Source organism: Eschscholzia californica, unplaced genomic scaffold (genome assembly GCF_041429995.1).
Source record: "Eschscholzia californica isolate CP2 unplaced genomic scaffold, dmEscCali1.0.p SCAF_6, whole genome shotgun sequence".
Classification (NCBI taxonomy): domain Eukaryota; kingdom Viridiplantae; phylum Streptophyta; class Magnoliopsida; order Ranunculales; family Papaveraceae; genus Eschscholzia; species Eschscholzia californica.
This window is the reverse complement of record NW_028238483.1, coordinates 33,516,264-33,530,998: the sequence shown is the minus strand read 5'-3', so window position 1 is coordinate 33,530,998 and position 14,735 is coordinate 33,516,264.

The window sequence follows — 14,735 nt, the reverse complement described above, 5'->3', positions numbered from 1 at the left end:
ATGTCAAAGAATGGATTCTTTCCTGGAAAGATCTAGACGACGAAATGGCAAACCTATACGCAAAAATCATTTGGTTCATTTGGTTCATTTGGATAGCGAGATGTGAAAAATGCTTCTCAAACCAGGCTCCCACCTCGATGAACATAATCTCAAGAATCAAAACAACACCCTCTAAAATTATGGAAGCAATAACAAAAATTAGAAATCAGGAAAAACAAACTCCTTCATGGAACCCTCCTGATGCACCCTTCATAAAAATTAATGTGAATGCTTCGTTCACTATTTTTTTCAGAATCTGCAGGCATAGGTTGCACTATTCATGGCGATAAAGCGAAATTCGTTATGACACTCTCAGATATAATTCAAGGACAAAATGCAGAAGAATGTGAAGCCATTGTTATACTCAAGGCGATGCAATGGGCTAAAGAATTAAATCTCCAGCATATCCACATTGAAAGCGACTATACGAATGTGATCAACCACATCCTTAATAGCAAACACCAGGTGCAATGGCAATGGATCAGGAATCACTTAGTCGGAATCTCGAAGCTCAAAACAACGTTTGACGGCATCAAATTCTCCTTCACATCAAGACAAACCAACAAACATGCAAATATTCTTGCTAAATGGAGTAAGAAAAACAACAGTAGACGTATTTGGACTGATGTTCTTGAGATACAGAGCCTTGTTTAGCTCTTGGTTTGTCCTTCAAGAAAAATAAAAACAAACTAGGTCTGACAATTGTCTCACATGGACAATAGGAAAATCGTTGACTAACAATACGATGTAGATTGTTGGGGAAGTGTAAAAGTAATGGAATCCACCATTAAAACTAATCTAGTTTAATTAAATAAAACTCATAAAATAAAGAATAGTTGGTAACTTGATAAACTTGATGAAAATAAAGATAAACTAGACTCTCTTATATAGAGTTTTAGACAATCCTAAATAAACACGAAATAAGAAATATAATAACCTCTAGAGACCAATCCAAATCTTGCACTACTTAAAATACCTAGACATCTAAATGAGTAAAAACTCCTTCACAAACAAGGTCGCACACCCAAGTGGAGGTATCAAGTAGTAACCGGCAAAACCGGAGTCGATCCAAGGATAGGAATGTAGTTTGGATATCGAATGGTCTTATTCGTCGGTTTAGATATCAAAGGCTTACTTAGACAAAAGCGAAAATAAACGAAGATAATGAGAGGTTTTTAAACGAATAAGCAATAAGAGAATAAAGGAAGTAAAACAAACTAAAATATCAATGTAAGAGGGCGAGAGAGATTCGAGAGAAAAGTCGAAGGAACAAGAGTCGGGAACAACACGTGAGAGAAGTGTCGAGGTCCGGGAATCCGATGTGGTGAATCTACAATTATGTACGGTCTAATCGAATGGATTGATACAAACCTAGTCTCGATTCCTAAGGTAGATATTCATAAGCACTACGTATGTCCGGAGGTAATACTTAGTCAAATAAATTTCCTAAACGAATAAAACCGAATCATCGATCACATAGCCTAATCGATTAACTATGCGAAGTACTTGATAAGACACACGAAAAACGATTGAAACAAGTAACTGAAATAAGAGAACATCAATTTATTATCAAACACATTAAATTATCAAATTTCATCCATATAATCGACACACTTGATTTAGCTAAACATGGTGATAAGTGATAAATGAAAAGAAGATGATGAGAAATCCTCCTTTTTCGATGTGGTTCGAGGCTAGGTTCGTCAGAAAATGTGAGTAGTTAAAGTTCAGCCGATCTCCCCTTAGCAAATTTCTGGATTTCCCCTTAACAGTGGATAATGGGTGTCTCCGAACAAAAATCAGATCTCCCCTTAGCAATCAGCATCATCTTCTTCATTTAAAACCCACCACCATTAAAGCTTCACCAAGCTTTCTCTCTCTAAACAATTTTACCCCAAAATAAAATCAAACACCAAGGGTAGAAGATCATGAAGGGAGGAGTAAAAGCCCTAAGATTTCCGGCCAAGAAAGTGGCAGGAGACCATAGAAAAATCCGGCCAAAGGTTTGGAGAAGTTCCGGCCAAAAAATGCAAAATCCGGCCAAAGCTTGCCTTTCCCGAGCCGCGACTGCTGTCCCGAGCTAAGGCATGAGCTTCCCGAGCTACCAAATGGTCGTCCCGAGCTCTATGCTTCAAATCCCGAGCCTTCCACAAAGATCCACGCAGCTGGTCGCGTCCTCCATTGAAGCAGCTCGAGCTGTTGTTCGAAGGAGTTGCGGGACGCCTCCTTGCTGTTCCCGTGCTCCAGCCCGAGCCGGCCTAGCTGTGGTTGGCCTAGCTTTAGCCGGTCAAGCTATGGCCGGCCCTCTTTCTCCCATTTCCCTCCTCTTTCAAACTCTTGATAAAGAGTCCTCAAGGACACCCAGACCCTAATACTTTCTTTCTCCTTTGATCCTCTCTTCTCCTCACCAAACTCTCTCTCTAACTTGAAGAACCCTCAAAACCCTAGCTCCTTCTCTCTAACTTGTTGTGTAGCTTGGTGAAGAAGATGAATAGTTGAATAGGATCCCTTTAGACTACTTCAAACCCTTGACTTTGTCCATCATTAAAGACTCCTGACTTGGACCAAAAAGGGTGCCCATAGAATTTTTATTATTCTCTTCATCTTTGGGCTCTTGGGTTGGGCTTCTTTCAAAAGCAAGGGAGTGCCTTCATCTTGTCTCTACATTTAGAACCAAGGGGGGTGCCTTCATAGAATCCTTGTTTCAAGACCGAACCTCGGCTTCTTTCTTTCACAACTTCTCCGTCCGAACTCCGAATCGACTTCCGTTTTCACATTCGGACTCGTCATTGACTTCACTTGTTGTTTGACTTCCGATTTTGACCAAAATGACCAAAATACCCCTGGTGCTCTTTTTTTCCCTTTTGCCGCATAAGATGAAAATGTGATAATTCGCTTTCTTTATTCCGAATTACACGCCAAACCCCAAACAAACTGCCTAGCAATAAAAACACATAAATAATTACAAATAAAACTCGAAAAGAACTAACTCATCAAAGTTAAGTGACCTAAATGTGGCATTTTCACGCCACATCAGTCGTGAGGCCCATTGAGTCTTGGATGCTCTCCATCAGAATAATAGATAATAGATAAACATAGGGGATTGAGGAGAGAAAGAAGATCGTTAACTAACAATAACAGTAGAGAAAAGAATAATAAACGGAGGTGGCGATGGATGGAGATAAGAAGGAAAAAAAGTGGTAGTAGTGGTCGGGTTCGGTGTTGGTAGTAGGAGATAAGGAAGTATCAAGTATTTTGTTTCTCTTTAAAATTTTACACCCTAACAAATTTGTCAAAATTCACTATTTCTCTTTAAATTTTGTACCCCGTGAAATATTTTTATTCCCCAAAGCACCGGCCTATTTAAATAATGACTATATTGTCTTTCTATACAAACATACAGTTGTTTTATACAAATTGTTGTATGTTTTAGAAAATCAGATATGTTCTATTATTGATTTCTGTGTTGGGAAATTTCATCATTTATGAATATAAATTAAACATATAATCAAATCTAAATGAAAACATTTTAGGAGTCATATTTGATGAGTAGAGAGATGAAAATAAAATAAGTTACTTGAATCACTTGAAGTCATGAGGCAAATTTTTCTGAACCTAAAGAAATCTCTTTATAATTTTGACTGGTCTTTGGTAAAGGGACCTGTCTCTAGTAAGTAGACATTTTTCTCAGAAAAACTAAATAAATCATCATAAATTCACTTTCTAATGACAATATTGATAATAATTTCATATTTAAAATTAACCACAAAAAGATAAAATATTTTAATAGTCAAAATCTCTTTCTCTATCTAAAAGCACGGAACCAATGATGAAATAAAATTTAACAGAAAAATTTCGGACAACGTAATCGAAATATGCCCAAATTTTGACCAATAGGGTCGAAATATGCGCAAAATTTCGACCACTATTGTCGACATATGAATATTGATCGAAAATTTTGGGCATATTGAAGGAGTTGAAGGAGATGTCCTTCGACCAAGATGGCAATGCGAGCAATATGTCGGATAGGATAATTGATGTGGAAGATCATCAAGTCCGATTGATTTAGGGATCGTAGAGTTGTAGCTAGAGACCAACTACGATCGTCGAATTACGAAGTAATTCGCGGCTAACTTCGATCGGATCCTACAACGGGTTACACCTAAGAGTGACAAATTGATCTAGGATATGACTAGTGGGAGTGAGATATAATCATGGGAGTGTCCCATAAACATATCTCATAGGCCTAAAAAGGAATTAGGCAAAGATAGTACAAAAAGGCCAAAAACAGGGTTTTTGGGCCTAGGCCGATTCGGGCACTTTTAGGGCTCGGATTGGGCTGATTTTTGGAGGGACGTTTCCTTATGTTATGAACATTAAATCTGCCAATTTTGGCTGGGTTTGGACGTCATCTCCTTAGGGAATTGAGAAAATACCAATAGTTGCTATTTTCGACTATTTCCATAAATCTTATTCTAAAGGGTGTTTTGGGAAACCTAAAAGGAGGTGGATTCTTATTAGGGTTCTATATAAACACTCTTAGGACAGAGAATAAGGTGTGGAATTTCTCTCTAAGCTTTCTTACTCTACCACATCAAGTAGAGAGGAGAAAGTGAGCTAATTCCCATTAACTATCTATCTAGTCAAAGAAGAAGGTGTTCTTCTATCCAACCACCATTGGTGTGCTAGCTATACAACAAGGTGGGAGATCAAATTGATTGCTCGTGTCCCAAGTAGAGGAGCTACACTTGAATCTCTTGGTCTTCTTCAATCAATTCAACTAGTTCGAGGGAAAAGCGATTAAGGTAATCTACTATCTCCATTAGTTTAATTACTAGTTTTGCATGTGATCCTGGGAATACTAGTGTAGACATTAGATGTCATATTTCCGCTATAAACACTAGTAGAAGAGTGTAAATCCCTACAGTGGCGTCAGAGCCTCTTGCAATGAACTAGTTTTTGCTAAGAATCGAACTAGTTCATATTAGATATGATTGATAGTTTGATAAATTAAGTTTATAAAAGTATTTTAAAAGTGTTTTAAAATTATTTAAACTCACAATTTGATATTATTGAATGGGATTCAATGAATTTCAAATTGAGAATCAAATTGATGATTAAAAGTGTTTTAAAAGACTCAATTTGATTGAATTTCAAACTAATCTATGCTTGATTAAGTTGATAGTTATGTTTAAAAGGTTTTAAACATAAAATTTGATTAATTTTGAATTGGATTCAAAGATTTTTCAAATTGATTTCAAAATTGTTATTTGAAAAAGTTTCAAAAACCTAGATTTTGATCCCAAATTGGTTTGATTAAGAGTTGTTTTTAAGTTTTGGAAACTTTTGAAAAACAAAATTTAGAATTTTAGAAGTGTTCTAAAAGGAGTTGTTTTGAGTTTAGGAAACTCCCAAAACAAATTTGGAAAATTTTAAAAGTTTCTAAAAGTTTTGAAAAATTTTAGAAGTGTTCTAAAAGGAATTTCAAAATTTTAGAAAAGTTTTAAATTTGGAAAATAGCAACTTAGAGTTGCATAAGAAAAAAAAAAAAAAAGTGGAAACTTGAAGTTTTAGAAACTTCAAGGTTGCTGTCCTGGTCAGGCCAGGACGCGACCAGGACGCGTCCAAGGCCGCGACTAGGACGCGTCCCACTACTGTGGTCGCGTCTTCCAGACGCGACCAGTAGCTATACCAGGACGCGTCTGGGACGCGTCCAGTAGCTACCACCAGACGCGTATGAGGTTCTGGGTGTCTCGGACTAGTCCGAGACACCTAGTGCTGGTCCGGTCCAGCACCAGACGCGTCTAGGACGCGTCCGGTGCATGGACTAGCGTCCTGGCTCCGGCCAGGACGAGACCAGGCCTTGATAGGCCTCGGCCAGGACATGCCGGCCCTATGGGCCGTGCTATGTCCGGACCTTGTCCGAGCCCTTTGTGGGCTTGGGCCGGGACTTGTCTAGGACTTGTCCTGGGCTTTTTCGAGGCTTTTCGGACCACAAAAAGGGACCATCATTCGAGTGGGAGTTTTTGCCAAAATTTCTTCCGATTCCAACCAAATAATTCCAAAATCAATCCGGGCCATCCAAGGGCCCAAAACGGATTTCTCTTTAAATTGATTTATGAAATCGTTAAGAATCGAACCAATATTTTTTTTTTTTTTCCGAAATTGACCCGGGCTTTCTCGAGCCCAAAACGGAGTTTTTTCTTAAAAGTTGATTTTAGAAATCATAAAAGATAAAATCGGAACGCACCGTTAGTTGAATTCTTCGAATTTAGACTTAAGGTCCGTAATGTGACATGTGATGTCAACAAAAGTATCTCCCAAGATAATCATGCATATATAATTCTTAGCCTTGATATATTATATGATTGCATGTGATGTGAATGCGGGAAACTAGTATGGCCATAGATTTATTTCTTTATTCTTGTTTTAAGCACGGATGGGTGCATGCTTTGTAATTAATTTTAATTTCAAGTTTATACGATCTGCGAATCGTTAGAGTCTTGTAATTAAAGTTTAGGGTCTATGAGTCCATTGAAGAAACTCGAGGATGAAATCCAAAGGCGAGTGGGAGAAATCAATGGAGGTTCAAAAATGGCGATCTAAGATGAACCAAAAGGCGAAACAAGAAGAAAACCCAAAGGAGATTAGATCTTCTAGGTTAGGGGCCATACTAGGATCCATGTCTGCTTGATTTACTTTCTCGCACGCATTTACTTACTTATTTACGCTTTATGTCGTGGATGTTAGTTAAGCTAAATAGTTCACTATAACAAACGCCAGACTAGCGTAAAAGTCCCCAAAACGTAATCTTGAGTAATCGCCTATCCAGATTAAGACACTCGTTGCGCCCTTGTTCGAGGAAGGTGGGTCGGCCTTCGCAGAGTACCTCCTCTACCTTGGGACAATGCGGGTAGGTCTATAGAAGAGGCCTACACGTCTAAATGGTTCTACTCAACGAGATCAGCAAGAGAGTCTTGGATACTCGAGGCAAAAGGATAGATTAGTCATTCATTAATGAAATCTATCAACCAAGAGTCATAAGGTATGATCAGTGAAGTAGTTCACTCACCCGGAACGACGGAGTCAAAGGGTAGGGCCTTCGTCCGCTTTACTCCGAAGAACTGGGGTCTTGGAATCACTTATTCAATCGGGGACGATTTTTATTGAATAATGTGGGAAAACTAAGTTTTTCAAAAACGATAACGAGTTTTAAAACTTTGCCATTTCTTTATGTAGTTTTAAGATGACACAAACGATTTCAACATTGAATCACACCTAAGGGAGGTGCTGATCCACTTCCTAGAATGGAAGAATGAATCCGAGAATAGTTCTCAGATTCAAAAGGAAGGTCACTAGAATACCCAATCCCAATGTTGACTCATACAAGAGAAGGTCAAAAGCCATTTGCAAGCAATCGTATAAAATTCTCTTTGGAAGAGTAATGAATGCTAGCATAACCATTAAGACAAACTAAGGAAGAAATTCCTACAAAAGTCATAAATGGAGAGGTACGAGACCTCCAAGGCAATCTGAAAATCATCCTAAGGGAAGACAACAGAATACATCTATCACCCAATTCAATATCGATTGAACAAAGATTGATAAAGACCTTAGATGAGTCACTCAGGTTGTTACAAACAAACTGAGCAGAACATACGGGAATATCTAGTCTAAGAAAGGTTCTTGAGATTTGGTACAAAGAATCTAAGAAAGAGATCTTGAGATTCAAAAGGGCAAAAGGATCAGTCAAGTGAGACAAACATTTGATCAAAGAAAAGCAGTTGCCGAGTACATGATCAAGAGTATTCCTCATTACTGTGAATGTTTCTAAAACAATGGCTAGACCATTTAAAAGGAAACTACCTTTAGCACCTGGAGGACAAAAGGAATGGAATTATGAATTCCGGTTCCGTATCCTTGCTAACAAAGTTAAAAACAAGTATCGTAAAATTCCTTCATCAGGTATTTAAGACCAGATGAGCGGCTCAGTGGGAGCTTAAGGGAATTACATACTTGACTAAAAGAAGTAAAGATCCAAGAGGGAGCAGAAGCAGTAATGCTAGGGATGCTGAAAGGGATCAAAGTCTTCTTTTAGACACTGATCTAGCTTAGAACTTAATAGTGATTATTTTGTTCTTCTAGAAACATATGATGTTTTAAACCAGTGGTAAAATTAACTGAAGGTTAACATTGATAATGGCTAAAATCAAGAGATTCAAACTCATTAAACTTCAGCATTGTCAATTAGGTCTTAAGGACTAAATTGACAAAGTCACCCTTTTCAAAAGGCATAGAGACTAGTAATCTATTAGGACTCATACAGTGTTATGCAGACCTATAAGTTTACTTGCAGAAGCTAACGAGAGCTACTCCAATATGTACGCTGATAACTTCATGAAGTATGGAAACGTACAAATCATAAAGTATAAGTCAGAATGTTTGAAAGGTTCAAACAAAGTACAAACCGAAGTAAAGAATCATTTTGACAAGAGAGTTTAAGTCATCCGATTAGATTGGAGTGGTAAAAACTTGAGTCAAACATTTGATAACCATCAAAGGAGTTGAGAAGCCGATTCCCAACTCGCTCCATGGAACACATCTGTAGGATGGTGGATTCAGTGGGAGTAATCGAACATTGCTATGCATGATTCGATCAAAGATGGGTTTAAGCCAGTCTTCCGAATATTTTGGGATATAGTCTAGACACGATTGTTTTCACACTTAACCTATTCCGTTTAAAGCTAAAACTTGTAAAAACGTTACAAAACTAGCTAATATCTGACGCAATTTCTTTTAGAAGAAATTTGGGCTTCTTCCATAACCAATCAAGAGAACAAAGTGTTTGTTGCTCATGATAGTATTCTTCTAATAATTAGCGCACCTAGTAGTCTGGGAGAAAAACACTAATTATTACAAGAATAAGTGGGAGAAAAGTACAAGTCGATTTAATTCGATCATGAGAAAAATCATGAAGAGTCATGAAGAACAATCATGAAACTTGTACAAGACGATTAAATTCGACCAAGAGCAACAAACTGCGGCTCCTCGGAAAAGGAAAGGTTAAAGATATGATCTTATAAACCCAGCGCACAAAAGCGAATGTCATTCGCCGGAGAACTCTCAAAACAAATGAAAGTGTCTCTAAAGGAATATCTCAAAGTAGTTGAGAAAATTCCAAATTGTTGTTCAAAAGCCCTAAAAGGTCAAATCTCAAAGACTCAGAAAATAAAGGTTATTTCTGAAGAGATAAAAGACCTGCGCAGAAACGGAAACTGACTCTAGATTTTGGCTAGAAGCCAAAATCATCGTGGAATCCATATCTCGTCAAGACATGAAGCTCGATAATTTAAGTCAACAGAAGACCTAAATTGGTTTTCCAAAATAGAAAACTGAGAAGGATGGAAACATTCATGTTTCCCGAAACAAGACAAGAAGAATAAGATTCTTCCAATCAAGTTATGTCCACAAGCATGCTTCAGAAATCTATCGACGGATTAAAAGCACGCAAGAGTTAGAATCTTCGATTCAAAAAGGAAATCAAAGAAGTTTGATTCCTGAGGAATGAAGAAAATCTTGAATCACGAGTTTCAAGAAGGTAAGTGGGAGAAACAAACCTTCCGGGTCCGTATGCTGAGTACATACAAAAGATTGAGTACGACATAAGATGTTGTATAACAGTAACGAACTGACTCAATAAAAGGACCACACACAAGGATGAAATGCCATTTTGGGCATCTGAAGATCTATAAGCATTGATCAAAAGGATGATAGGATTAGAGAGACTCAGTACGCTGAGATGCTTGAGATCCGAAACAGAAAATCTAAGACTCGGAAAGTCTAAAAGATTTCGACCCAAAAACTCATGACAGAGGGCGTTGCAAAACTCGGAGTCTGAAAAGACACCGATGAGCTAGCACGCATGAGAGAGACATTTATGTTCGAAAACATAAAGTCAATCATGTTGGACATGATTAGCATATAAACATCCGAATTCGGATTGGAAAACCGAAACACTACTTAGTACATCCTAGAAGGCTAAAGGATGAAGTAGTACAAAAGTTGAACATGTCATCGTAGCAAACTTCCAGACATGGAAGGAAAGTAGGCTAAAAGTATTTTAAGTCGGGAACTGTTGCAAATACTACATAAAGAATTAAAAGCCTTAACTCTAGTAAAAGTTACTAGATATTATCAAGGTTGAAGTTAGCAATCTTCAAATTAATTGATAATAAGCAAAGTTTAAAACCGACTACCACGGTAGTCAAACTAAACTGTCACCTAAGACATAGTATGAGATTCATACACAGTCTAAGGCATGAGGTATAATTTTAAACCTCGACAAGTAAAATTGAGTGGGTAAAAGGAGTTTTACGGAAGAGGCTCAGATTTACAACTCTCGTTATCAGAAATAATAAGAGTTATTTCACCAGTCGTCTAAATTTGGTTTAGTATTTAAACGACAGTCCATCGATAATAAAACGTTCCGAATAGGTTTGTCAGATACGTGATCTGATGAATGAAACACTATTAAGTGAACTTGGAATATTTATTATCGAATTCCCTAGTCCAGGTCATTGCATGGACAACAATGACTCACGAAGACTAGTACGGGAGTCGATGGGATAGCGCAGTTTCATGGGCTATAGGAATGGTATATTCTATTCGACTACGTGGGTGTGTAAAAGGTTTATACACTGGATAACCCTCAAATGAGAAGTACATCACTCGTGATGAACGTCAATACTTCTCATAAAGACAATTGGAGAGATTCCTCAAAACATGAGTGCTCCACTCATCTTATGTAAGGAATGCCCGACTTTGGTTCCGCTAAACGCCGCGCCGTAAAAGGAGGTTATAAAGACGGATACTGGGAAGGACAGGATAGACATGAAGTTAAGTGGGAGCGCAAGAATGGATTGTGTCACCCTAATCACATTAGGTACAAAGTGTCTCAAGGCCACTTGATGAGTAGCAACTGAAAATGCGTGGCCGCGCTCAAACGGATTAAAAGTTAATCGTTTGTCTTTTACAGTTGTACTCGGATATCAAGAAAGTCTGAATGACGTGACGTATCAGATGGGATACTAAATTGACACGGGAATCGAGGCATTGCACTTGTTCTAAGTCCAAGTGGGAGTCTGAAGGAGTTGAAGGAGATGTCCTTCGACCAAGATGGCAATGCGAGCAATATGTCGGATAGGATAATTGATGTGGAAGATCATCAAGTCCGATTGATTTAGGGATCGTAGAGTTGTAGCTAGAGACCAACTACGATCGTCGAATTACGAAGTAATTCGCGGCTAACTTCGATCGGATCCTACAACGGGTTACACATAAGAGTGACAAATTGATCTAGGATATGACTAGTGGGAGTGAGATATAATCATGGGAGTGTCCCATAAACATATCTCATAGGCCTAAAAAGGAATTAGGCAAAGATAGTACAAAAAGGCCAAAAACAGGGTTTTTGGGCCTAGGCCGATTCGGGCACTTTTAGGGCTCGGATTGGGCTGATTTTTGGAGGGACGTTTCCTTATGTTATGAACATTAAATATGACAATTTTGGCTGGGTTTGGACGTCATCTCCTTAGGGAATTGAGAAAATACCAATAGTTGCTATTTTCGACTATTTCCCTAAATCTTATTCTAAAGGGTGTTTTGGGAAACCTAAAAGGAGGTGGATTCTTATTAGGGTTCTATATAAACACTCTTAGGACAGAGAATAAGGTGTGAAATTTCTCTCTAAGCTTTCTTACTCTACCACATCAAGTAGAGAGGAAAAAGTGAGCTAATTCCCATTAACTATCTATCTAGTCAAAGAAGAAGGTGTTCTTCTATCCAACCACCATTGGTGTGCTAGCTATACAACAAGGTGGGAGATCAAATTGATTGCTCGTGTCCCAAGTAGAGGAGCTACACTTGAAGCTCTTGGTCTTCTTCAATCAATTCAACTAGTTTGAGGGAAAAGCGATTAAGGTAATCTACTATCTTCATTAGTTTAATTACTAGTTTTGCATGTGATCCTGGGAATACTAGTGTAGACATTAGATGTCATATTTCCGCTATAAACACTAGTAGAAGAATATAAATCCCTACACATATTTCAACCATTGTGGTCGAACAATGGCCGAAATTATGGCGACAAATAAAAATAAGTAAACATAGTAGCCGAAATATTTACTTTTTAAGAGATTTAATCAACATTATACACTAATAGGATTAAATAACAAATGTCTTACATAGGAAAGAAAGAGATGAGAACAACTTAAAAGTAAATAATAATGTAGTGTTTATAGGTGATGGTTGTTTTATAGAATAGGTTGTTTGTAGATGATGGTTGTTTTTAGGTTAAAAATAGGATTTTGTTTTAGGATTTGTGGATCTAAGGAAGGACATGAAAATAAAAGAAAATTTGGATACTTGTATTGTTTTAATCTTAGTTTTTATCCAAATAAAAATTAATTTATTCGATTTAAATTTCTAAAAACAATGTCTATTTTCTAATTGGTAAAGGGACTTTAAAACTAAAAATATGATGTTTTGGCCATTTCCCCTATACTATTTATCCATGTCCCTATACTAACCACCTTTTGACTGAATATAACTAATAGAAAGACAACTGCTAATTAGTTATTGGAACTTATCCAAATTATTCCTAAAGAGGTCATCATTCTTTAGTAATAACACTTAAAGACTCAACACAATGTATATCGACAATATGGCCCCTACACAATATCACCGATATTAGATATGTCTACATTATACTAATTAGACCGTTAGGACCCTTAATTGAAATAACCAACGTATTGTAAGTCTTCATATTAAGTACATACAATCATTAGTATTGAAAAATACTAACATTTTTGACTTTGTTTGATAATGTTTTTCGGAGATGCTACAATTAGTTAGAGGATTACTTAGAGGATGACATAATGACGTGGAATTCACGAAAATACAAAGTTTTTTCAAAGTTTGACTACGGTGAGGACAACTTTTGTTTTCAAATGAGGAAACATGTCATCCTCTAAGTAACAAATTCTAAGTAACCCTACCATTTCCCTTGTTAAATTGGGAGAATGTGTTGAGCGCTGTTTTAGTGAATCATACTTTTGAAAAAAATGTCCAACCCCACCCCAAAATAACAAACAAGAAAACAGAGAAGGATCATCTGTTATTCCCACAACTCCTACTTCCCTTCAACCCATCAGATAGTTGAGCATTTTTGTCAATCTGAAAGTGGTATAACCAAGAGAAACTCAAACTTGTTGATGAATGGTATATTGAATCTAATAATAATAACTCTAGTCTACTATCTTCTGTGCAAGCTAGGTTGTGTCCAACCCTAAAAACTAATAAACTTTTTGATATAAATAGAGATGTTCTTATTTATATATTGGTTCATGTTAATGTATGTTTATTATTACTGACCGACCATTCACGAGTTGTTGGAAGCTCGAGTTGTACAGAAGTGACTCTATGAGGTACCAGTTCACAGTAGAAGAAGGGGGTTAAAGTGTCAGTCGGTTTATCCGGGCGAGATTTCTTGGAGAAGGTTCTTGAGTGAAGTCCTAATGTTAGGTCTTTACCGGCGAAAGAGCACCACACAAAATTGATCATGCTCAAAGATACGACATACGTAGGACGAGATTTACATTAGAAAGAAATTGAGATTGATTTGTGCTATGAAGTTAGCATCAAGCTTTAATCTTACCAGCAAAGTTAAAACATTAAACAAGAAAATGGAAAAACTATTTCATATTTGTCCAATCCTTTTCTAGTAGGAGACTTATATTAGAAAGAAATGAGATTGATTTGTGGCTATGAAGTTATCCTGAATTTTTAAATACTAATAAGTAATAAAGAAAGTTGTTCTTTCTTCCAGAAATGAATAAAGATCAGTTTTCTTCTTGTTAAGCTCCCTCTTTCTTTAATTTAAATCTTCATCTTCTTTCAATGTAGCATTTTCTTCTTCTGACAACTTGTTCTTGAGAACGAGAGATGTGTCTTGCTCCTCCTTCCTTATAGCACTCACAATACTCTTCTTGTTATCACAATGAACCAACTTTGATTCTTCAATTAAATCTTCAAGCTTTTGCTTTGATTCTTTATAAAACTTTATATTGTTGGTGTTATAATAGTTATATAATTATATAATTCTACATAGTGCAATTGTTAAAACTTGTCTCTTGTAAAATTCTTTATAAAGACCTTATGTAATAGCTAGGAATATCAAGCCAATCAATGCAAATCTCTTTTTCGTTCGTGGCGACGACGACCACCACCGCGACGACGACGACCACCGCGGCGACGACGACCACCATGACGAAGACGACTACCACCACGATGATATTGATGGTATTATAGTAGTTATATAATTATATAGTCGCACATAGTGCAATTGTTAAAACTTGTCTCTTGTAAAACTCTTTATAAAGATCTTATATAATAGCTAAAAATATCAAGTCAATCAATACAATTATCTTTTCTTTCAGTTAGTGATTTCAAGATCATCAAACATCTTATTCCCTTCATCGAGTTCCGCTGATATTCTTTTATGGTCTTCTTCCATTGAAGATTGTTCTTCTTGAGTTTGGTGGAGTTGATCTTGTGCTTTCATCTGGACCAGTTCTTCTCAATTTTTATAGACAAAATGGAGTGTATGTTTTAGAGAGAGAAGATGATAATGTGAGATA